Here is a 22,628-nt window from a genome sequence, read left to right as displayed (position 1 = left end):
TCAGACAAGTTTGTTAAATGTTTGATCTAAACAATTTGTTCAACCAACAGTTTTTGTCAATTTTCTGGCGTTTGGGAGCAAATTTCTGATTGTCATTTGCTTTTATACCTTACCAGATTTCATTCCAAACAATCAACTAGTTGGCTGGTTGGAGAGATAGGGGTATATTTACTAAAATGCGGGTTTTTAGAAGTGGGGATGTTGCCCATAGCAACCAATCAGATTCTAGTTATTATCTAGGAGGAGCTGGATGAATGTTAAGTAGAATGTGATTGGTTGCTATGTGCAACAACTCCACTTCTAAAAACCCGCACTTTAGTAAATATACCCCATAATCTTTAGATGTGTGGCCAGCTTAAGACAGCCTCATGGAAGCACGCTTGCCAACTCATCCTTAACTGTTTTGCTGCCATGGAAGGAACCATCACTATAGTGCACTACTGTATACTGTATCTACCTGGTAGCCATGGATGTAAAAGTTACATCATTTATGCAGCTACCTTTTCTTCTCGACACTTTACTCTTCAGAAGAGGCAGATGATCTCAGAAGTGTGGCAGGGCATAGGTGTTCATGTTTGTAGACTCTGGTCATGATCATGACATTTTACCATCTTTATGATCATGTCATTAATGGTGCTTGCCTTGTCTTCTCCATGTATCTATACTAGTACTAGAAACAGGACTTGAATAGTTGCTTGCTTTACTGTCATGATGTAGGTGTCCAGAACCCGTCCACAACATCAATGGAGGCTGTATATAAACCTCTTTGCTCTTTTGACACTTCTGAGTACTTTTTCTAAAGTGTAGGTTTTACAAAAGGGGAGGTGTCATCCATAGCAGCCAATCAAATTCTAGCTACACTTTTCTAAAATGTGCCAGATAAATGATAGCCAGACACTGTTTGCTATGGGCAACACCATCACTTTTGTAAAGCTGTACTTTTTTTCTGAGCATTTACTCCATAACTGTACGCCTTGCATGAACTTTTATCTGGGAATAGAAGGGCCATACTTGCTGACATTTTAAGAAGAAGTTGGAGAGGAGATGCAGTTGACCATCTAGGAGGCGTTACCGGGCTCTTTATGTCATTAGACCCCACCCCATCACAAAATGTCACAATTTGTGGGACCATGAGGAAGGGGCTTGGCTAAAATGACTCAGTCACATTATTTTAGCCCTGCCCCCTCCCCGCATACGAACGATTCCCGGCAATTAACTCGCCATCCTGGCCACGTCACTAGGAAGTGGATGTAATATGGGAGATCCAACCATTCTTCTGGGGGTGCAGGGGATTACCCCAAAAAATGTGAGTCTCCTGCAACTTCCTGGAGAGTAGGTAAGCAGGGCTCTGCTATGTACAATAGTTTTGCTTTCATTTTTGTGTTCTCGATACCATGACTGCATGTCAGTATGTCATACAATGTCAGAAATGCAGCCTCATAAATGGGTTGCGTCAATTATACTTTAGTAGTTGCCTTCTGGCAAGTTCCCTGTAGACCTCTCATTTTCACATCTAATGATAGCTGCTGCTGATCTGTTTCTCAGGTACCAACTTTGGAGGTGGAGCGAGTTAGAAAATCGTCTCTCATACTTTTTATCCTTTGCTGGCATGGACTCTTTTCAGAGCCTATTTCGAAGCAAGACTAATTTGATAACCTGCCCAGATAAAATATTTTTATTGCCATGATATTCTGCAATAAGTAATGAAAGTTGTTGGCGCAAAATGTGTATATTGTTAAATCCGCTCCTGAGTGAGCTACTATATACAACCTCTGCTGCAATAGCCTAGGCAGTGGTGGCGAACCCTGGCACTCCAACTGCTGTGGGACTGCATATCCCAGAATGCACTGCCAGAGTTTTGCTATTAGGGAATTCTAAAACTGTGGCAGAGCATGCTGGGATATGTAGTCCCACAGCAGCTGGAGTGCCAGGGTTCACCACCACTGGCCTAGAGGCTAAGTACCAGACACTGAGTGCAGACTTCCTACAGTAAGGTTAAGCCTGTGTTAACTTGTGATCACTTGGATCATCCTGTGTAAGACCTCTAGAGTCTCTTTAGCGAGGTCTTCAAGCCAACAACAGCCCCCCCCATTGTTCCCCTAGAGCTATATACACTTACCGGTACTTAGGTTGCCACCTGGACGTATGCATGGGACCGTAGAGGTTTACACGGCAATTCAGGTGGTCGCTAGATGTGTTTGTGGCTAGTGGCAGAAGGCGGGCACTGGTGACAACTGATAACAGGAGTGTGTTTGACTGAGCGGTTTGGCAGCAGACAAGGATTTAGCTGAGAGAAGTACTGACACTGTGAGGCAGGTGGTCAGGACACAGTAAAGATACTGAATAGAGCGGCAAGGCCACAGCTGAGGTAGCAGTACACAGTTGGCAGTGGCGAGACAAGAACACGGATAGGAGTCGTAACTTAGTGGTGGTTGTGAGCGGCTAAGCCGTGGTCTGAAGTCACATCTCTTTGATGGTAGTTAGCAGCTAGGCCGTGGTCAGAAGTCACAGCTCTGTGATGATTAAGAGCACCAAGGCCATGGTCTGTAGTCGCAGGGGCGACAAGGCAGCGTGAAAGAGACGCTGCTCAATGGCTGTGAGCTGAAGTTGCCGCTCAGTGGTGGCTATAAGCGGCTAAGCTGTGACAATAATTGCCGATGAAACAAGGCAGGCAAAGTCAGCAGGAACAGGTAGAATTCTGAATGGCAGAGATTCTTACTAAAACACGGACAGGGACCAAGGTCTACACACGTGGCATAAAATATAACCGTCAAAAAGGGCCAGGGCCACCTGCCTTATAACAAGGAACTCCACCAATCAATGTGCAAGCAAGCAAATGACACAATGACCAGCAGCTGCAGGACTGCACATCTATCCAGCAAACCCAGCAGTGCTCGCGGCCACTCGCTCTCTTAGTCTCTCAGCAACCACAGGCACTGTCCCTGCTAAGCGTCCATGTTGCCTGGTGACCAGCAAGACTGTCAGATCCTGCAGCCGGAAGACACGATGTCCTGGAATTCCGGCGGCTACCAGAACCTGAGAAGATTTGGGGGTTTTGTCCAAACTGAAATCTTAATTCCAGTTTAAAAATAAGGCTGTCCAGGATTTGTAGACTACATGCAAAAGGAGCCAGTATTCACCCCACATGCAAACAAATGTGTGATTTGCAGCACTTGGTATGTTCAGGTACAGAGGCCCTGATTCAGAGCTGGACGCTCTGACAGAGCGCTCGCTCTGAATCAGGGCCGTCCTTCTTGTTTTTCAGAGCGGCCTCCTGGCCGCTTGCATAGCTGTGGGTGACCACCCACAGCTAGAGCGAGCGGCCAGGAAGATGGTCGCGATGGTCAAGACCATTGCGACCATCGGGCTTGCGACGAGACCCTTGTGGTAGGGTCTCTTTACCGCAAGCCCCAGAGTGGTTTTGGCTCTAACAGAGCCGAAAGCACTCCCACTGACATCACTTGTGATGTCAGTGGGGCCGGCCCCAGACGGTAGGCGTTCCCATGGGAACGCCTCCGTCTGGGCAGCCACGCCCCCGGCCCGCCCACCAAAGGGGGAGTGCTGTCACTCAACATCGACAGCATGCCCCCTTTGGTACGAGACCCGGAGCAACAGTTTGCCCGTCGCCATCCGGGTCTCGCGCATGTGCACGACGGAGCCGCCTCCATCGACGCATGCACACTGGGCCACCATCGACCGGCTTGCGAACGCACAGTGCTTGCGAGCAGATCTGAATCAGGCCCAGAGGCCCTGATTCAGAGCCGGACGCTCTGACAGAGCGCTCGCTCTGAATCAGGGCCGGCCTTCTTGTTTTTTAGAGCGGCCTCCTGGCCGCTCGCATAGCTGTGGGTGACCACCCACAGCTATAGTGAGCGGCCAGGAAGATGGTCGCGATGGTCAAGACCATCGGGCTTGCGATGAGACCCTTGTGGTAGGGTCTCGTTGCCGCAAGCCCCAGAGAGATTTCGGCTCTCACAGAGCCGAAATCTCTCCCACTGACATCACTCGTGATGTCAGTGGGGCCGCCCCCAAACGGAGGCGTTCAAATGGGAATGCCTCCGTTTGGGCAGCCACTCCCCCGGCCTGCCCACCAACGGGGCCGTGCTGTCGTACCCCTTTGGTACGAGACCCGGAGTGACGGTTTGCCCGGGCCACCATTGACGCACTTCCGAGCGCATAGCACTCGCGAGCGGGTCTGAATCAGGCCCAGAGTTACTTGTTCTGTCTTAGTCTATTACCAAATCTGAATCAGGCCCAGAGAGTGACAGAGCCTCCAACAGGAAGGAGCCAGGGGAGGCATAGCTATCAGGAATTTAATAAAAACAAACAACCATTTGATTTCTTTTCGATGATGGAAAACATTGGACAGCCACCATCAAATGGTAAAACTACTATCGGAACAAATTGATGGTTAGTGACCATCGGATTGCGATATCCATCTGTCACAACTCACGGATAGATAATGGATGCTGACCTGTATTTTGAAATTGACTAGACCTAGTATTGAGGCGTGGCGTCTATTGTGCCAGCGATATTCACCAGGGACACCTGCAAGGAAGTTCTTACTTAGCTGACTGACACGCAGGTCGCAGCCCTCAGACCAGGTTCCCTAATACAAGTGCTGGTGTTCTTTAGATAGGAGTAGAGTACGATGAAATGTACAGCGTAGTCGACATGCCGGGTCAGAACCAAACGGACAATACGGTACCAGGGAGCAGACGTATGCAGGTCATGGAGGATAGCCAAGGGTCATGAACAAAGCCAAGGGCCCTCATTCAGAGCCACTCGCTAGCGGCAGTACGCTCGTTCCGAGCGATGTTCGCACATCTGCGCATGCGTACGGATCGTTATACCCATGCGCGAACCAGTCAGTGCGGCCGAAATTCATGTGCTCGCAATAGAGCGAATGCCTGCTATTTTGAGTGACAGAATGAGGCGTATGTGGGTGGTAACAGGGGAAGGTGCTTGAAAATGGGGAGTGGAGATCAGAACGCAGGCGTGCTTAAAGGTCAAAACGGGCGTTTTATGGGTGTGCATAATTAATACAGCAGCATCATTGACCACGTCACTGGGTTATTTTATAGCCAGAACTGCTCGCAAGATTGTGGTAGCAAAAACCAACCACAAGAATAGGCAGCAGTTCATACGCTGGTCGATGTACTCGATTAATCTAATAAATAGCGGACATGACGTATGGTGCGAGCGGCCAGGGGGCGTTTTTAACAAATAAACGAGCGTATGTTTTGCTCGCTCGTTCAGACTTAGAGGTGTGAACAGACTGCAATTTGCGAACGGATCATTTGAATAGCCACCCCTTGTTTTTGAACGAACGACCGCAAATAGCGAACGGCTCTGAATCAGGCCCAAGGTCAGAAACAAGCAGAGAATCACAGGTGAGAACGCTGGAGTAAGGTTTGGGAGCCTATATTATGGCACAGGAGTGCACTCAGAGGCTTTCTTAAATAGGAGGAGACTCGAGTTTAGCGCCTCCTGCGATGTCACCTGGAGGCATGTATGGCCATTTAAAAACTATTACTGAGTGGTCGCACGGCCCTATGGGAGCAGCAGACACAATCCGGAAGCCGTCGGGGAAATGCTGAAGCATGCATCGGGCAGCTGCATAGAACAGCTGGGTAAGTCTTATAGCAGCAAGCACCAGGGACCTCCCACCCCTTGCCTTGCAGACATAGCCCAACACCAGTGTTGCCAGACCCGGTACGTGGACCCCGGGATCCGGCACGCTGTGACACCTCATCCTTACACTGAACCCGCAGGCGGACTCCGCCCACTCTCCTCCACTGTGAAGTGCTACCTCTCCAGCATGATGTTCCCACTAAGCCACACACCCTAGGTGAATAGGCGTCACCTCCTATGGAAGGCAGCGCTGTTCTCGGACAGGAGCACCACAGAGAGGAAGCTCAACAGGAAGCTCAGGAAATACAGGGTATATTGTGAAAAGAGGACATTGCTCACAGCCATGTTCGGCAATTGGGGAGGGTTTGCCATGGAGGCTGCGGAAATATGCACAGGTGCCCTAGCCATGGGGACATGCTGCTGATAATGCTTACAGTAGCTGCAATACGAATATCTCATTCATGATCCCCCTGCCCTTCACAGCACATCCCAGTGGCCTGGTCCCAGCCAGGTGCAGAGCAGCAACAGTGGGGGTTGTGGTGACACTGGTGAGATGCAAGGAGCAGGAGTGAGAAGCAGGGGCCTATGGTGAGATGCAAGGGGCTGTGGTGAATATATGGGATGCCGGAGGTTGTTATGAGATGCAGGGGCTGTGACAAGATTAATAGCGACCGGCCGGTGTCTTGCAAATTCCCGCCACTCACTGGTACACCTATAATAAATAATAATAATATCTGTGCGCTGGTACCATCCTAGGAGTAACGCTACTGTACTCCAACACAAAATAAAGCAGCAGAAGGCGGCACTCTACATAAACAATATTGATGTTTATTCCAACAGCGTTTTGGGCATCCTTGATAACAGGTGCACGCCCAAAATGCCGTTAGAATAATCATTAAATATATAATATATGGTAGGCATCTGTCATTTTGTCTGGGCTAATCTCGACTGGACGGATCTTGATGCAGTTTTCTCTATTCTATACATTATTTGATGATAAAGGTTTAGGTGTGTGAAACATTAATGGAAATTACGAACAGGTTGGATTCAGGCGTTGAAATGGGCTGTCAATTCCAAGCTACTACTGAATAGGGCTAGTCAGGCCCATAAAGTATGTACATGAAACAGAGGGCCTGATTCAGACGCACTCGCAAGCGGGTCGATGTTGGCCCAGGGCGCATACGCACGAGGGAGCTGGCTTCGTCGTGCGCATGCGCAAGACCCGGATAGCGATGACCAAGCCGTCGCTCCGGGTCTCGCTACAAAGGGGGCGTGCTGTCGATGGTGAGTGACAGCACGCCCCCTTTGGTGGGCGTGCCGGGGGCATGGCTGGCCAGACGGAGGCATTCCCATGGGAACGCCTACCGTCTGGGGCCGGCCCCACTGACATCACAAGTGATGTCAGTGGGAGTGCTCTCGGTTCTGATAGAGCCAAAAGCACTCCAGGGCTTGCGGCAGACGAGACCCTACCACAAGGGTCTCGTCGCAAGCCCGATGGTCTTTTTGGCAGCTCGCTATAGATGTGGGTGGTCACATCTGACGTCCTGTCACTCACTCTGTGATGGCTTTGCATCTGCATACAAGTTTTCAGTGCGATCACAATGCTAACCTGCGCACGTGCGCTGCAGTGCACACGCACCATCGGCTGATCTACATATGCTGTTGCGATCTGTGATGGCTCAGGCCCTAAATCTCTTGGTGATGATGTCGGAAGGAAAAACGACTAATGACATCAACAAGGCAATCTTAAATTGATCAAAAAAGGACTATAGCCGTAAAATATATATATATTAGGGGTGTGCACCGGCCACTTTTCGTGTTTTGTGTTTTGGTTTTGGATCTGGATCTTTCTTCGTGTTTTGGATCTGGATTGGTTTTGCCAAAACCACCCTTCCGTGTTTTGGGTTCTGGGTTTTGTGTTTTGGATCTGTATTTTTTTGAAAAAAAGCATAAAAACAGCTAAAATCACAGAATTTGTAGGTTTTTCTGCTCCTATGCTATTATTAACCTCAATAACCTTAATTTCCACTCATTTCCAGTCTATTCTGAACACCTCACACCTCACAATAGTGTTTTTATGTCCAAAAGGTTGCACCGAGGTAGCTGGATGACTATGCTAAGCGACACGAGTGGGCGGCACAAACACGTGACCCATCTAGGAGTGACACTGCAGTGGCAGGCAGGATGGCAGTTAGAAAAACTAGGCCCCAAACTGTACATAATGCAAAGAAAAAAAGAGGTGCAAGATGGAATTGTCCTTGGGCCCTCCCACCCACCCTTATGTTGTATAAACAGGACATGCACACTTTAACAAATCAATCATTTCAGCGCCAGGGTCTGCCACACAACTGTGGCTGAAATGATTGGTTCGTTTGGGCCCCCACAAAACAAGCTGGCAATTAATGTGTCCCTGCACAAACTGGCTCTACGGAGGCAAGATGTCATCCTCATCCTCCTCATCCACCGATTCCTCACCCTCTTCAGTGTGTACATCCTCATCCTCACAAAGTATTAACTCGTCCCCACTTGAATCCACCACCACAGGTCCCTCTGTACCTTCTGGAGGCTGGTCTCCCTGGAAGAGCTGATAATTCATTTTGATGAACATCATCTTCTCCACATTCTGTGGAAGCAACCTCCTACGCCTTTCGCTGACAAGGTTCCCGGCTGCACTAAACACTCTTTCGGAGTACACACTGGAGGGGGGGCAACTCAGGTAAAATAGAGCCAGTTTGTACAGGGGCCTCCAAATTGCCTCTTTTTCCTGCCAGTACAGGTATGGACTGTCTGACATGCCTACTTGGATGCTGTCACCGATGTAATCCTCCACCATTCTGTCAATGGTGACAGTATCATATGCAGTGACAGTAGACATGTCAGAAATTGTTGCCAGGTCCTTCAGTCCGGACCAGATGTCCAAACTTGGTCCTGCCTGCCCTGCATCACCGCCAGCGGGTTGCTTAGGATACCTAAGTTTTTTCCTGGCAGCCCCAGTTGCGGGAGAAAATGAAGAAGGAGCCGTTGACGTGTCACGTTCCGCTTCAGCTGACAGTGTGTTCACCAGCAGGTCTTTGCACCTCTGCAGGCTTGTGTCGGCCGGAAAGAGAGACACCACATAGGCTTTAAACCTAGGATCGAGCACGGTGGCCAAAATGTAGTGGTCTGATTTCAACAGATTGACCACCCTGGAATCCTGGCAAAGCGAATGAAGGGCTTCATCCACAAGTCCCACATGCCGAGCGGAATCGCTCCGTCTTAGCTCCTCCTTCACTTTCTCCAGCTGCTTCTGCAAAAGCCTGATGAGGGGAATGACCTGACTCAAGCTGGCAGTGTCTGAACTGACTTCACGTGTGGCAAGTTCGAAGGGCTGAAGAACCTTGCACAACACGGAAATCATTCTCCACTGCGCTTGAGTCAGGTGCATACCCCCTCCTTTGCCTATGTCATAGGTGGATGTATAGGCTTGTATGGCCTTTTGCTGCTCCTCCATCCTCTGAAGCATATAGAGGGTTGAGTTCCACCGCGTCACAACCTCTTGCTTCAGGTGATGGCGGGGCAGGTTCAAGAGTGTTTGCTGGCGCTCCAGTCTTCGGCACGCAGTCGCTGAATGGCGAAAGTGGCCAGAAATTTTTCGGGCCACCCAAAGCGTCTCCTGCACGCCCCTGTCGCTTTTCAGAAAATTCTGCACCACCAAGTTTATTGTGTGAGCAAAACATGGGACGTGCTGGAATTTGCCCAGATGTAATGCCCGCACAATATTGGTGGCGTTGTCAGATATCACAAATCCCCAGGAGAGTCTAAGTGGGGTAAGCCACTGGGCGATGAATTCCCTCAGTTTCTCTAAGAGGTTGTCGGCGGTGTGCCTCTTACTGAAACCGGTGATACACAGCGTAGCCTGCCTTGTAACGAGCTGGCGTTTCTGAGATGCTGCTACTGGTGACGCTGCTGCTGTTGCTGCGTAAGGTGATACATCTACCCAGTGGGCTGTCACAGTCATATAGTCCTTAGTCTGCCCTGTTCCACTTGTCCACATGTCCGTGGTTAAGTGGACATTGTGTACAACGGCATTTTTCAGGACACTGAGGACACTTTTTCTGACGTTTCTGTACAGTCTCGGTATCGCCTGCCTAGTGAAGTGGAATCTAGACGGGATTTGGAACCGGGGACACACTACCTCCATCAATTGTCTAAATCCCACTGCACTAATGGCGGATACCGGACGCACGTCTAACACCAACATAGCAGTCAAGGCCTCAGTTATACGTTTTGCTTCAGGATGACTGCTGTCGTACTTCATCCTCCTCGCTAAGGACTGTTGGAGGGTCAATTGTTTAGTAAAAGTAGTGGTGTTCCTACTTCCTCTCTGGGATGATGAACAACTCCCAGCAGCAGCAGCAACAGCAACAGCAGCAGCGGCAGCAGTAGGCGTAGCAATGCAGGATCCTCCGGAGGAATCCCGGATAGGAGAGTCAGTCATGCCAGTGATATGGCCTGCAGGACTACTTCCGATCCTGACTAAGGAGGAAATTGACGAGGAGGGAGTTGACGGTGTGGTTTGCAGGCGCTTGGATACAACAGGACAACGGGATTTAGGTGTCCCTGGACTGCTTACGGTCTGAGCCAAAGTTTCTGAACTTGACAGTAACTTTTTATGAACGCGCTGCAGGTGCCGTATAAGGGAGGATGTTCCTAGGTGGTTGACGTCCCTACCCCTACTTATTTCACCTTTACATATGGTACATATGGCAAGACAGTTGTTGTCCGGATTTGGATAGAAATATTGCCAGACCAAAGAGGTGGAATGTTTGGTCTTCTGCCCAGGCATGACCGTGATGGGCTTTTTCATCCCACGGACAACAACTGTCTCCCCCGGAGCCTGATTTAAACAAACCACATCACCATCAGAATCCTCCTCGCCAACTTCCTCCTCAGCGCCAGCTACACCAGTATCCTCATCCTGTTGTACTTCAACAGTGACATCTTCAATTTGCATATCAGCAAGTGGACTGTGGGTGCTCCTTTCAGCACTTGCAGGGGGCGTGCAAATGGTGGAAAGAGCCACCTCTTCCCGTCCAGTGCTGGGAAGGTCAGGCATCGCAACCACCACCACACTTGGACTCTCTTTGGGGATTTGTGATATCTTCTTAGAAAGCACAGTTCTTCGCTGTGCTTTTGCCAGCTTAACTCTTTTGATTTTTTTAGTGGGAGGAGTGCTTCCATCGTCATGTGAAGCTGAACCACTAGTCATGAACATACTAGGGATCGACCTTAGCCGTTCCTTGCCACTCCGTGTCGTAAATGGCATATTGGCAAGTTTACGTTTCTCTTCAGCTGATTTAAATGTCTTTTTCAAGGTCATTTTCCTGAACTTTGCCATTTGGGATTGTATGTGCCCTCTACTATGACATTGGGCATCGGCCTTGGCAGACGACGTTGATGGCATGTTATCGTCTATGTCATGACTAGTGGCAGCAGCTTCAGCACTAGGAGGAAGTGGTTCTTGATCTTTCTCTATTTTATTTTTATCGGAGAAAGTTTGGTCCTCCATTTATGTTATATCGATTTGATATATACGTGCGGCTAAACACAGAAAATAAATTTTTTTTTGGTTCGGACTGGAGTGTACTTTGTGGGTTACAGCACCCTTTAACGGTCAAGCCAGCCGGCCCTTTACTTATGACACAGGCGCACTCTTGGCACTACTTTGTTGATGCACGTGCGGCTACTGCGCACACAATTCACAAACACAGAAAATAATTTTTTTTTGGTTTGGACTGGAGTGTACTTTGGGGGTTACAGCACCCTTTAACGGTCAAGCCAGCCGGCCCTTTACTTATGACACAGGCGCACGCTTGGCACTACTTTGTTGATGCACGTGCGGCTACTGCGCACACAATTCAAAAACACAGAAAATAATTTTTTTTTGGTTTGGACTGGAGTGTACTTTCGGGGGTTACAGCACCCTTTAACGGTCAAGCCAGCCGGCCCTTTACTTATGACACAGGGGCACTCTTGGCACTACTTTGTTGATGCACGTGCGGCTACTGCGCACACAATTCACAAACACAGAAAATAATTTTTTTTTAGGTTTGGACTGGAGTGTACTTTCGGGGGTTACAGCACCCTTAACGGTCAAGCCAGCCGGCCCTTTACTTATGACACAGGCGCACGCTTGGCACTACTTTGTTGATGCACGTGCGGCTACTGCGCACACAATTCACAAACACAGAAAATAATTTTTTTTTGGTTTGGACTGGAGTGTACTTTCGGGGGTTACAGCACCCTTTAACGGTCAAGCCAGCCGGCCCTTTACTTATGACACAGGCGCACGCTTGGCACTACTTTGTTGATGCACGTGCGGCTACTGCGCACACAATTCACAAACACAGAAAATAATTTTTTTTTAGGTTTGGACTGGAGTGTACTTTCGGGGGTTACAGCACCCTTAACGGTCAAGCCAGCCGGCCCTTTACTTATGACACAGGCGCACGCTTGGCACTACTTTGTTGATGCACGTGCGGCTACTGCGCACACAATTCACAAACACAGAAAATAATTTTTTTTTTGGTTTGGACTGGAGTGTACTTTCGGGGGTTACAGCACCCTTAATGGTCAAGCCAGCCGGCCCTTTACTTATGACACAGGCGCACGCTTGGCACTACTTTGTTGATGCACGTGCGGCTACTGCGCACACAATTCACAAACACAGAAAATATATTATTTTTTTAGCACTTGGGGGGAGCACCCCTGATGGACAGAGCACCCCCTGGACAACACTACAGCACCCCTTTAGGACTGGGACACTGCACAGGACTTTGGAACTGACTGCACAACACAGTCCAGCCAGCCCCTATGGACTTTGAAGTAGTGGACACAGCCCCTATTAACAACAGCAGCACAGCACAACACAGCCAGCCCCTATGGACTTTGAAGTAGTGGACAACAGCAGCACTACACTACACTACACTACACAGCACTAACTCCCACCCTCCCTCTTCACTGTCCACAGCCGAGTGAGAAAATGGCGCCGACGCGGGTACCTTATATAGGATCCAAAACCCGCGAGATTCGGAAGGCGGGATGATGACGTTTTGCCTCGATGTCAGATCCGAGTCAGGCGGGAAAAGTCGAGCCTGACTCGGATCGGACTCGGATCGGGGGGGCTCGGGGGGGTTCGGATTTCAGAAATCCGAACCCGCTCACCCCTAATATATATATATATATATATATATATAAAACAAACATAAACCTTTATGAACCATCATGAATCAGTCACATGCAAAACTGCTTTCTCCCTGTTGCGGAGGAAGCAGTTTTACATGTGACAGGAGTCATTTGTTTGAATATTGTGCAGGCACCCCTTGTTAATTTACACCACTGAAGAAGTCGCTGATACAACCAAATGTGTTGGGTGACACAGGTAACTGATTCATGCACAGGCCCGAAAGTTCCAAAGGAAAAGGGGGAGTAAGGGGGAGTTATGTTAGGCTGTGATCGCAATGCAAATGCATTTATTTTCATATCGGTGCTGATATTAGCAGCTGTGTTGCATGCATATTAGCAGAAGAGCGATCCTAACTGAATGAGGCTTACAAACCAGTAATGCTCCACCAATGTTATCCCTAAGTGTATTTAACTAGTATCACAGAATGGTACATTGCCATAACAAAAACATTTTTTAAAAACTTTATTGTGAAAATAAAGCATATTTTTAGAAGTACTGTTTAAATAATCATTTATTTATTTAAAAAAATAATAAGAATGTTTAGAGATGTGAAGTTCACTTTTACTGAAATATGAACACACCTGAACTTAGTGATTCCAAGTCAAATTGGGTCCTAGTTCGGAATAACTTTGGAGTTCCGAGATGAACCGAGTCCTGGTTTGGTTTTGCAGTCAGTTTGGAACTCCGATTTAAAAAGTGAACTAGGGTTTTGGATTGAATGTACAGTAAACACGTCCAAAATAACTTTTATTATACATTTTTATGGCGATTTGTAATAAATTTTCATTGATTTTTAAGGAATCCATAACCGAACCAAAAATTAAATCGAATTGAAAACTTGACGGTGGTTTTACCAAAACACAATGATGAATTAGAACCAAAACACGGGGATCTGCACACATCTCTAATAATGTATGTATAAATATTATATATGTTATATATCATGCTGTTTATGCATGCGTATTTAGTTTTATACTTTGATATTTTTTTTAATTATTAGAAATGAACACCCGAATTTGGGTTTTTGGGCTCCATTGTGCATGTGCAAGCTAATAAGCAGGCTCTCCCCAAAAGTACAGAGTAACGGAGATTTGCCTGCAAAACAATAACTTACTTTTATTGTTCCAGATCAGTACCACTAGGGGGCAATATTTAAGAGAATAATACTGTACTGTTAGTTTAACCTACAGAAGCACACGCTGAAATGAATAAGGTCTCATACAGGCAACATGAATGAAATGGAGAAACATGATAACAGTGATGAATAATAATAATCCAGCATATGGAATATTTGGTAAGAATACAATTATGAGGGTGGAAAGCAGAAATACGTGTAGTGGACGAAGGAAGGAGAAGTACTAGCAGAGTAGAGTGGTTCCGATCATTAGCGTAAGACATAGACCCGGCTACGGCAATACGCAAAGACTTATCTCTATGGGACTCGGAATCAGCCCAATGGTGGTGAATTTCCAGCAAACAGACATTTGTTTCATTACTTACTCTGAAATGTTTTGAAAGAAAATATTGGGCAAGCAACAAGGAAGACCCTGTAAACTGTCTGGCATAATAAATACATATACAAATGTGTCCTCATACATCTAGCCTCCTTGCGTGTTAATCAGCCCTTCTATTCACGCTATGCCGTGGTGCGACTCGAACCAGAACGACTTTTCATGAGACCTTTCCCTTTAAATTGCATCTTATTTGCAAAGCGATGTGAATACTGTGGGACGCACAAGCAACTGTGTGCAACTATGGCTGTAGCTGCATGCTAAATGCTACATTTCCGCTAACAATGTGACGTAGCATTTCGCATGCAGATTCAACCAAAGTTGCACACAGTTGCTTGTGCGTCCCACAGTATGCCACATATCATTTTAATCAGCAGAAGCTGTTTGTGCACCCTACTCGCATTGCTTTGTGAAAAATATACTCTTTAAGGGACACAGTGTGTCCCTCTGTGATTGGCGGCTGCTAGAAGATGATTTTCCTGCAGCCGTCCACAAAGCTTTTCTGACTGGTCGTATCTGATACGACCATGTCAGGGAAAACCCAGTCTGGTATGGTCGTATCCGATATGACCATGCCAGGCAAGTGGTTAAGTTTTGTAGGATATAGAGCAAACAAACTGAGATAAAACTGTGCAGCGCCCCATGAATTCCAGTACCCTGGATGGCGCCCCCTGTCCATTCTGGTGCCCAGAGTTCATGCTCCACTGGAGCCACCCTTGCTACACCCCTGGTTACATGCAGCATGTAACGACACATCGTGCCATCGTACACTGGATCGTGCAGTGTGTATGGCGTGCATGATGTATCCTTACATCGCATCACCGCTGGGTCGCGCATCCTATAGTGTGTACTCAGCTTAACTTCTGAAACCAATCTGTTTTATTGGAGCAACGTGTTAATTTTGGCAGTTATGTTCTGTCAGCAGGCCAACTTATTAATTAACTACTCAGCCTTTTTTTTAAATTAAATTTGGTTGTCTTTTTTTCTCCAGGGGCTAAAAACTTAGTCACAGCTGGAGCTTGACTTAAGCCAGGGGTTCACCTTATAGTGACTATGAGAAAAGGTCAAATACCACTTTGCAGAATTTTTGCATTTAGAAATGTGTAATCATTTGTGATGTTCATTCCACATTGCACATTGTCCCCTTCATAGTGCTCACTGTGCCCTCCACAAACTTCTCTCTGTCCCTTCCACAGACCTCTCACTGACCCCTCCACAAAAATCTCACAGGCCCTTCACAGACCTCTCACTGACGCCTCCACAGAAATCTCTCAGGCCCTCCACAGACCTCTCACTGCCCCCTCCACAGACCTCTCACTGCCCCCTCCACAGACCACTCACTGACCCCTCCACAGAAATCTCACAGACCCTCCACAGACCTCTCACTGCCCCCTCCACAGACCTCTCACTGCCCCCTCCACAGACCTCTCACTGACCCCTCCACAGACCTCTCACTGCCCCCTCCACAGACCTCTCACTGCCCCCTCCACAGAAATCTCTCAGGCCCTCCACAGACCTCTCACTCAGTGGCAAATGCAGGATTTCTAGAGGGGGGTTTCCAAATGCCTGATTTTAGAGTGAGTGTGGCCAGTCCACGAAGAGGGTAGAATTAGCACTTAACCAGCTTTAATATGCATCATACAAAGTGAAATGTGTGTCATAATCCCAGCATATACAGGACCAGAGATCACAGTGAGCCATTAGATGTGGCAGTAGGGCCATTCTGCCTGAGCTGAATAATTTTATTTTAGATGTGGGCTCCATTCCAGAGTATTAGAGCAAGTCCGGGAGTCTGGGGGAGCAGCAGAATAACCTAGCACTGCCCAGGACATATATGTACATATTGGGATCTATAGCAGCACATCCTTAACAGTGAATGTTTTCCAGATCTCCTAGTTGGTGCACAGGTTATTTATTACTGGCTGATAAATGTTAAAAGATCCACAGGTGATGATAATTATTTAATTTGTGATTCTGAGAAGAACATACAACACAAGTAAAATTCTATTATATTACTATTTCTATTGTGGTCATGGTGTGGGCGTTTCCAGGCAGACGGAAACCCCCCCTGCGTTTGCCTATGCTCTCACTGCCCCCTCCACAGACCTCTCACTGCCCCCTCCACAGAACTCTCACTGCTCCCTCCATACAAATCTTACAGGCCCTCCATAGATCTCTCACTGCCCCGTCCACAGAACTCTCACTGCCCCTCCACATAATCTTACAGGCCTTCCACAGACTTCTCACTGCCCCCTCCAGACAGAGTGACGTCCGCTCTGTTACCGCCACTGGCCTCTCTCTGCCCCCTCCACAGACCTCACTCTGTCCTTGCACTAACCTTAATCCAGTGTCTTTATGCACCTGACATGTCTCCTCTGATCGCTCAGTGATCTGGGGAGACTGTGCTGTCAGACTAACCATTCACTTTGTGCTCGCCATCAGCCTGACCTCTCCTCTCATGCAAAGAAGATCACATAATGTAGAAGTCGGCTGCTCCTCTCAGATCGGGAGCTGCCAGCTGGGGTCCCAAGGCTGTGTAGGTGGTTCTCAATCTTGAGTACCACTTAAGCTGGTCACACACGGTGCGATTTTCTGACGTAAGATGTGTTGTACGATTTCCCTTGAATTTCTAACCTTGAAATCATACGATGTGGTCAAATGGTATACGATTGATCGTTACGATCATACGATATGATGCATAATTGTTTTTCACATTGTACACAATACTACAATAGATCGCAATCTTATGGTTTTGCAGTAAGATCTACGATCCAGCTATCGCGCATCGGCATTGTAAACACATAGAATCAACACACGATATGCACGATTGATTGTCGACATCGTGCAAAAAATCGCACCCGCATCCTTTCTATTTGTACCACCGGTACGTATACCACTGCTTGAGAACTGCTGAGTTAAGCTGTACCTTGCTAGCCGGGTACCTGTCAGTATACATGGTGTGCAGTGGAAAACCTTTGGGATTAGGCACAGTTTCTGCCAGTTACAGAGGCAATGGATCAACCTGAACAGTTGTCAGCCATGGGTACGCATCCGAAGGAGGATTAGCAGAAGTTTGTAAAACATTGTTATTTTTTTATGTAATGGTTGCTGATGCTCAATTCTATGCAATGAGACTTTTGTTAAAAATAAATATGAGATAATAATCAATTTATCATGACACATGGGGCCTGATTCAGAGCCACTCGTAAGCGGCAGCTCGTTTGCTCCGAGCGATGTTTGCCCATCTGCGCATGCATACGGATCGTTATACGCATGCGCGAACCAGTCAGTGCGGCCGAAATTCATGTGCTCGCAAAATAGCGAATGCCTGCTAATTTGAGTGACAGGATGAGGTGTATGTGGGTGGTAACAGGGGAAGGTGCTTGAAAACGGGTAGTGGAGATCCGATCGCAGGTGTGCTTAAAGGTCAAAACGGGCGTTTTATGGGTGTGCATATTTAAAACAGCAGCGCCATTGACCACGTCACTGGGTTTTTTTAAAGCCAGAACTGCTCGCAAAATTGTGGTAGCAAAAACCAATCACAAGAATAGCGAGCAGCTCATACCCTGTTCGATGTACTCGATTAATCTAATAAATAGCGGACATAACGTAGGATGCGAGCGGCTAGGGGGCGTAGTTTCCCAAAAAACGACCGCAAGTTCTGTTCGCTCGTTCAGACCTAGAGGAGTGAACAGACCGCAAACAGCGAACGGTTCATTTGAATAGCCACCCCTATTTTCAGGACGAGCGAGTGCTAATTGTCTCCGGCTCTGAATCAGGCCCATGATTTGCAATGTAACGTGTAATTTGAAAATACATTATTAAAAATTATCATAAGCTTACAGTAGGTATTAAAGTTTTGGCATAAAAACACATATTACTCTGAACGGTGTAAATCACTTTAAAAATATGGTTTTGATAGCTAACATTTATGTTGCTTTGAGGTTGTTGTAGAGATGAATGTCCGCCTGTTTTCGGAGTGTATCTTGTGTGTTTTTGCACTGCACATTCTCCAGAACAAAGTGTATGCAACCATGAGCGAGTCATACTGTACGTAATTCATTACTATCTCCACTTGCAAGTGATGGGGAGTGCAATTTGATAGAGTTGAATATATCATATATATTAGTCAGTGTTACTGATTAAACTTATAGACAGCTGCTCACACACATATTGGGAGCGCAAGATACCACAAATCCAAATGATGGGGAGTAACTGGGCTGGAGTGTTCTTGTGCAGGCAATGTTCAGTGAGGGTGTGTCAATGGAACGGAGAGCTATGCAGAGTAGTGCAATGGTGTAAATATTAGAGATGTGCCTGGACTCCTATATTTTGGTTCTACACTATCCAGACAAAAGTGATTGGACACTAACAGCAAATAGATCAACAAGATTTTATTGACTTCAGTACTTTGTGGCCCGCCACGTGCAGTGATTACTATACATACCCTTCTTGGGAAACTGGGCCTGATTCAGAGCCACACGCAAAAAGCGTGCGCTCGCTCTGAATCAGGGAGGCCGCATGTTTTTTTTAAATCCGGCCTCCTGGCCGCCCGCATAGCTGTGGGTGACCACCCACAGCTTTTGCGAGCAGCCAGGTGATGGTCGCGATGGTCATGACCATTGGGCTTGCGACGAGACCCTTGTGGTAGGGTCTTGTTCCCGCAAGCCCCAGTGAGCTTCTGGCTCTAATAGAGCCGGAAGCTCACCACTGACATCACTCATGATGTCAGTGGGGCCGCCCCCAAATGGCAGGAATGCCTCCGTTTGGCAAGCCACCCCCCCGACCCACCTACCAAACGGGGCAAGCTATCGATCAACATCGACAGCCGCCCCTTTTGGATGCGAGCGCCGGAACAAGTGATTTATCACTCGCTCCGGGGCATGCGCAGTGCGCACGCACTGCCTATCAATCGACCCGCTTGTGAGCGGGTCTGAATTCGGCCCACTATCCACAAGTTCCTGGACAACAGCAGGCAGTATGTTTGCCATTCCGCCCTAAGTACAGTGGCCAACTGTGACACTGAAGAAGGTTGAGTTGGTCTACAACGCAGCTGTCGCTCCAATCCGTCCCAGAGGTTCTCAACGGGGTTAAGATCTGGACTCTGAGCTGGCCAGTCCATTCGGGATACCGAATTTTCTGTATATTAGTCCAGCATTGCCCTGGAAACATGACAGGAGTTACTGTTGTGATACCCTTAGAGTGTTACTGTCCAGTTGATATATATATATATATATATATATATATATAGTTAAAAAAATTATAATTCACATATGTACATTGAACTGAAAAATACCAAATGCACTGTTCTCTGATGTCATGCAAGTTGATGTATTTACACAGTAATGGTATATAAATAGTTATGAAGGTTGAAGTGGCTGCTAGTTTATATATATGTTGGCCCCCTCACAGAGAGGAACATGGAGCAGCCTGCCCTCTCTGGACTGTGGGAGCTGAGAGGCGCGCAGCCCAGGACACTGCAGATGTAGCCTCAGGAGAAGCCCAGTGTGTCCAGTGGGCTAGAGCGGCCCCTAGATATTATACAGCAATTGCACTACAGAAAAGACTATAGTATATATCAGATTAGCCCAAAAATGTAAAAGCTAATTGCATTAAAAAAACACAGGACGAAGGAGAAACCTTTTCCTTTACTAACACAGGAGTGTGCTGAAGCAGTTAATTGATTTGACCTTTGTGGTTTATAGGAATGATTCATGTGGAATAATCTACAGTAGCTACATGAAGAGTCGCTAAAGAGAAACATTATTGCATAGTAAATTATAATACTGTTACTGCATTGGATACATTTGAGAGCCACAAGCAGAGGAGACTGTTAATTTGGTCTTAGAGGGTTTTAGGAGGTAATCACTTAATAAAAGGTGGTAATATACCTGAATATACTGTAGATATACCCCTACCTAATAACTGCTGCAGCCTAGCTCTATGAGTACACTGGAAAGACTGGGCAATAATAACCTATAATTGGGGTGTCTGTTTATTAACAGACAATATACTGTACAGTATACAGGGCTGCCATCATAAATTGTGGGGCCCAGTATTGACAAGATAGGCAGGCCCCCCCCAGGGGTATGGGACAGAGGTGGGCGGGGCTGTGGATAATGTGGGTTGTGCTACTTCGGGGGTGGGGCATCACTTGGTGCCTAAACCAGTTAAAAATTGTCAGCGTTTGGGCTGTGGGGGTGGTTGTTATTATAACATGTCAATCTATCATATTATATATGAACCTTTACAAATACAGAAATATAGGAGAGAAAACCACACAGAAAACCAGAATCTATACTAAATATATAAGGTATATAAGGAAAGTAATGTTGATTTTCACAGGAAAGCAGGAACTACATAAAAAACAATGAAAAGGCCCTGGATCTACAATACATTGAAGTAGCCAGAACCAGAAGGAAGGGGAAGTGCAGGACTTGGAGGGCTGGACCTATTGGGGGCATAGGGATGGCTACACATGGTGGAGGAGGGGAGATGGGACAGGACAGGAAAGGCTGGACATTAATGGGGGGGGCACAGGGCAGGCAAGGCTGGACATGGGGGGGCAGTGGTCTGGGAAGGATGGACTTGGGTGGCAAAGGAGGGGAAGGCAGGCTTGCTGGCTGGACTAAGGGAGGGGGCACAGGGCAGAGTCACGCACTAGATACCTTGTTTCTGCTGCCAGGGATGCAGTGAGAGCTCCAGTGGAATTTCCAGAGAGAGAGGGGGCCCGAGTGGCAGCGGTACTTGCAGGCAGGGAGAAAGAGCATTGGTGGTTGCTTCTGATGGGCTGCTGTTACACAAGCTCGTGGCCGGCTCCGTATCTCTAATGGCACCGATGCTCTTTCTCACTGGCTGCTGCTGCATTCTGCACTGCTGCCACCCGGGCCCCTCCCTCTTCTGATGGTGGCCCTGTCTGTGTTGTATGTGGTACCCCACCATTGACCACAGGTTCACTTACCAGTGATTATATATATATATATATATATATATATACTGTGTGTGTGTGTATGTATATATATATATATATATATATATATATATATATACAAACAGTGCACCGGAAGGCGCTGCTGCTTCTATCGATGTTCTTGGGAATACTCTCAATCTTATCACTTGTAGAGAATATTTCTTCTTTTTACTGAAGATAATTAGATGCAGTCTTTTCTTAACCATACATATGGTATTATTGGTCTGAAAAAAAAACCCGCTCACCCTGGAAAACACCCCACACAAAGGCCAAAAGGCTGCACATTAGTATAAATACCAATAATTTATTTTGATATTTGTTAAAAATATGCTTACATAAAATAGCCAATCAATTGTTGATTCCTATAAGGGAATGTACACCCACTTTCGCCCTTGGTTGTGAGCTCAATAGTGGGGTTCACTTATAGGCATCTCCAGTGTGATGGCTTTGAATAACCCTACACATTTCGTCCTACGCAGAGGACTTCATCAGGGGTAAGTATCTTAAAAACAAATACAACAATAGTAACAACAATTGGGTGGTGGCACGATTTAAACATTAAGCCATAATGGGCCCTCATTCCATTAAATATATATACATACCAAGAAAACGATCTCAGTCTAAAAAATAGACCTTAATTGTCAGCTGATCATACTGAGGATAACAAATGCAATTCAAGTATGGCCTAATAATAAAAACAATAATAGTCCCAATATAAATGTTGATCCAAAATCCAATGGGACAAATCCTCAATGATAATTGATGTCTCTTACAAATATACAATTCTTCAAATTTAGACCCAATACAATCGTACATATGTAAATGAAATACAAATATAAATATCAATATCCAAATAGCTGGTGATCATAATAAGGCACATAGACCTATAAACTTACCCCAATATAGGTGGCTACGATATGTACATCCAATCTCAGTGCTAGTGTGAGTGATTAAACACACAGGTCTATTGCCCTCTTATACTGTACCTCCCCTAATGTGATGTCACTTCCGTTCCGTCGATCCCTTAGAGTACCCATAAGTGCGATATATAGAAACATAGAGTTATATATAAATACACATTATTACTATCTAACCCCAGTGGTTCTGTTGCATATAAATGCGTGTTAATAAAGTGGTAATTATTATATTAACTACCTTAATTAGATAGTCCACTCACTGCGACCAATATGCATTGCGTCTGTGGGTGAGCGGACCATCTAATTAAAGTAGTTTATATAATATTCACTACTTTATTAACATGCATTTATATGCAACGGAGCTACTGGTG

The 22,628-nt window shown here is 46.7% G+C and overlaps 1 long non-coding RNA gene across 1 annotated transcript in view; it reads left to right on the top strand.

Annotated features, from left to right (window-relative positions):
- LOC148542746 (uncharacterized) overlaps positions 1-22,628 on the top strand; it is a 97,067-nt gene that overhangs the window by 43,123 nt on the left and 31,316 nt on the right. Inside the window, exon 2 of the long non-coding RNA XR_015877330.1 lies at positions 13,658-13,771. This is a non-coding gene — a long non-coding RNA (uncharacterized LOC148542746). The remainder of the gene's footprint in view (positions 1-13,657; positions 13,772-22,628) is intronic.

The sequence above is a fragment of the Taudactylus pleione genome, unplaced genomic scaffold (genome assembly GCF_031769625.1).
Source record: "Taudactylus pleione unplaced genomic scaffold, aTauple2 ptg000009l, whole genome shotgun sequence".
NCBI lineage: Eukaryota > Metazoa > Chordata > Amphibia > Anura > Myobatrachidae > Taudactylus > Taudactylus pleione.
This window is presented reverse-complemented; position numbering and strand designations above follow the sequence as displayed.